This window comes from Austrofundulus limnaeus, unplaced genomic scaffold (assembly GCF_001266775.1).
Source record: "Austrofundulus limnaeus strain Quisiro unplaced genomic scaffold, Austrofundulus_limnaeus-1.0 Scaffold1564, whole genome shotgun sequence".
Taxonomy (NCBI): Eukaryota; Metazoa; Chordata; class Actinopteri; order Cyprinodontiformes; family Rivulidae; genus Austrofundulus; species Austrofundulus limnaeus.
The window spans coordinates 46,602-50,737 of NW_013953966.1; positions in this window are offsets into that span (position 1 = coordinate 46,602).

A 4,136-nucleotide genomic window follows, 5' to 3' on the forward strand; every position below is an offset into this window, starting at 1 on the left:
CACACACACACACACACACACACACACACACACACACACACACACACACACACACACACACACACACACGCACTTCTCAGAATGTCAAATCGTGCATCAGCCCGATGCTTTTGTCTGCAATACATTTTGTCTCTTTGCAGCTCCTGTCGCTGACACGTTAACACAAAACTAAAGCACAGAAAAAAACTCAAGTTCCTAAAAAAAATCATCAACTTTATCTAAATTCCCACATACAAACATAAAAAAACGTCACCTCATCCGGTTCTCACATCCAGACTGAWATCACAAACTGCACAGAAGCAGGGACACACCCCCTCAGTGAAAAAAAAAATAAGTGCAACATTTTTAAAAACGCACAACGTGACTGGAGCGTTGTACTCCAGCGGTGCACAGCAGCAGCAGGAGAAAATGAAAACAGCAGCGGACCCCGTTAAACCGACTGTTWTTGCAACGTTCCGGCGGGCTGCAGCTGCATGAAACCCCTGGGCTGGGGGGGGGTGCTGTCAGTCAACGGATACTCGAGCTGCACACTTCAAATCCACACTGCAGCGAACAAAACATGAACATGGACACAATACGCACTTAAGAAAATGTCTTTTTTGCGTAAATAAAAGAAAACCTTGATCCCAGCTCAGGGTTGAATAAGGAGGACAGATGCTTCATCTTTGGAGAATTCAACCTCAGGTATAAACTGTTCTACATTAACAGATAAAAGATGAACAAATCCTACCAAGAATCCATGGTAAAGTGGTGAGAGGGGCGCTTCCTCCTGCGTCTATTTCCCATTTCACTCGGGATGAGCGGGCGCCAAACCGGCAGCCGAGGAGGTGGAGGAGTGGGAGACGGAGGGAGTTCCGTCTCCTCCCGTCATCCTCCATCCCTCCTTTTGAAGAAGCGTAAAGAATAAAGTTTTCTCCTCCTTTTTGCCGTTTCCCTCCCATCTTGCAGGGGGGAGGGGGGGGATAAATAAATAAATAAATAAATAAATAAATAAAAGCAAAGTGCAGATTTGTCGGGATGCGATTCAGCGAAGCGGAGAGGAGTGAAGAGGACCAGCGGTCTCCTCCGCAGCTTCCAGGACTGAGATGATGCTTTGCCTCTTTTTTTTTTTTTTCTAAACAGAGAGAGACTACAAAGTGCATCACGGGGCTCCTCCTTATATCCCCCCCCACCTTCCATCCCTCCTCCCTCCATTCCCTGCCTGTCTACAGCACATGTCACCTCCCCTCGTTGCCATGGCGACTGCTCCACATGTTGCCGACAGGAGGTGAGAGGAAGAGGAGTTGAGGAAAAGAGTAAAAGAGGGGGCTGGGGCAAAAGAAGAAAAAAAAAACGAGGAGACAGCATCGCAAAAAGAAAAAAGGGGGAAATATGTGAGGATGCTCTGAGGAAAATGAGTTAAAATGATAAGAAGATAAAAAATGAAAATAAATACTTTACTGCTCATTCAGGCTTGTGTTAAATCTTTAAATCCTTTTTTAAAGCTAATTAAAGTTATTTTGTTACAATTATGCAACATGATGCCAAATCCGGAAGAAACCCTAAAATTCATTCTACCACCACCAAACCAGAGGCTAYAGAATACAAATACACACAATTCAGTTATTTTATATGCAGATATTACAAATACATCCTTCCTGTTTAATAAATGTTCTTACTTAAAATGCAAACACACCCAAAAGTGTTTTTTCTTTACAAAAACATTCCCTTTTCCTGCCTGTATTTAAATATATCTGGATTTGTTTTGCTAAAACTATAGTATCCCAAAGTTCAACCCAACAGTTGAAACTTACGGTCATTTTTCACATCCTTGGTCTTTATCCTCGGTTGTTTTAACACACAGGAGACTCTTTTATTATCACACTCCAGTGTACAGAGAACTGCGCCACTTATCCTTCTGCAGTTAATAACAGACTGGCTGTGTATTTATCACAGAAATATGTCACTTTTAGGTGAACACTTAGAAACAATGATATGGCTGGTGTGAGACAGTTGGTTATAAAAGAAAACCAGAGCATGGGATTAATGTTCAATTTTAATGTGTTTCATTTGTTTTTTTCTGTTTTTAGACACAAGTGTCAGACTGATTTGATCTGATAAGATCAAATGAAACAACACAATAATTAGTGATGCATCGATCCTAGTTGAGTACTTCAGTTTGGGTACTTGTCGGTACAAAGTACTCACTGAATTGGAAGTTAAACATTACACAGTGATTATAAAAAACACATTTTTAAAAAAATAAAACCTGGTACTAAATCAGATGCATGTCTGATGTTTGTCAAWGAGAACCTCAGTCTGAACAGTCATGTCTCATTTAATCAGACTTTTACGTCTGTGAGGTGGGGGTATACAGATCGATCCAGGTAATAATCAGATTAATTTCAGGTCATGCAGTTTAAATCTTGTAACTCCACATGTCTTGTTGCTTCATATTTTTTCTTTTAACTTTCCATGTCCTGGATGACGCAGAATCCACAGAAACATGGTAACAGTGTCGGACCGTGTCGATGCTGAAGTTCTGGACCCATACTTTAGTTGGGTTACTTCCAGCACATAATCATGACTCCACAAGTCTTCAGCTACAGAACAGAAGTCCAGTAGCTCCATCTTTTGCTTTTAATTTTCCATGTCCTGGATGACTGAGCATCCACAGAAACTTTTGATGGGAACGGTGGTGGATTAATATTTTAATTAACTTTACTTTGAGCAGGTTAAYATGTAAACAGTGAACTAAACAGGTCAGATAATTATTCAACCAGCTCCGATTGCACAACAACTTCAGAATCCACATGCTAACATGTAGCATGCATGGGTAACGACCCGTTGACTCCTGTAAACAGCAGTGAGCTGAACGTCACGTCATCTTCTGCACGTGTTGCATCGACAACATAAAACGTTCACACTGGAATCTAATGGAAGTCGTGTTTAAAATGTGAACGTCCACGCAAAAACATGGTAATGTTTCCGGGTATCGGGGCATTTTGGACAATTATTTGTAAAAAATACTGGTGCTGCGCCAGATGCTGGGGGTATCCCTAAAACTAAGATCAGACAAAATGGTGTTTATCTCAACAGTGTTATTGTTMTCATTTCTGCCTCTCTGCCACTGCACAAAACACCAAAACAATTTATTAGTAAAACATGGTTGGAAGGAAAATACACAAAGAACAGAAAAGCTATTTGACAAGAAAAACATTTCGAAAGGATTATAAGGTCTGAAAACTGCATTTTCCAAAATGACCCTACAGARGTCAGAAAACGGGTTCTGAACAGGAACCATTAGGAGGCGAGTTGGTGAAAACATGACTGACAGGTGAACTGAACAACAATAACCATCTATACAACAACACTGGGCTTTACTTTCATTAAGCTCATTCCAAAGAAAAACTGCTCAGGTACAGCTCTGAATTCCTCTGATCTCATCCTGATCCACGTAACATGAACACAGAAACCCACTCACAGCACTGGACAACCCAGAGGGTCCTATTAAAACACTTAAAACAGTGACTAATGAGTGCGTCCATCATAACTCTTGTTTTCCAAAAACAAAGAAGGAAGAACCTGGGAAAACCCAGCAGGAGCATTAGGAAACAGTGTGGAATGTGTACATTTTCATGTGCTTTTGTGCAGCTGTGCAAGAAAAACAGTTGTTCGCACCTGTGCTTATCACGCCTGGATATTTGTGTACAGTTTTGCTTTTGTTTATTTGTGTTTGCATATGCACAAACAGGCTGACAACTCCCACCGTCCCGGTGTTTGCAGTTCAGCTCGGAGGAGACAGCGAGCGGGCAAAGACGGGAGATGCTGCCTAACGCAGCTGACTAGGTCCTGTGTGTGTGTGTGTGTGTGTGTGTGTGTGTGTGTGTGTGTGTAGCAACTGGGAAGGGGCTCTTCAGTTTATCTTTCCATTCAAACCCCCCTCCCAACTCCTTCAGACACCCCCACACAACCTTTTGTCCCCTCGGCGACAGCTGGAGGTGGCAGGCAGTGAGGACTCTGCTGTACTCTGTGTGTGTGTATGAGTGTGTGTGTGTGTGTAGCAACTGGGAAGGGGCTCTTCAGTTTATCTTTCCATTCAAACCCCCCTCCCAACTCCTTCAGACACCCCCACACAACCTTTTGTCCCCTCGGCG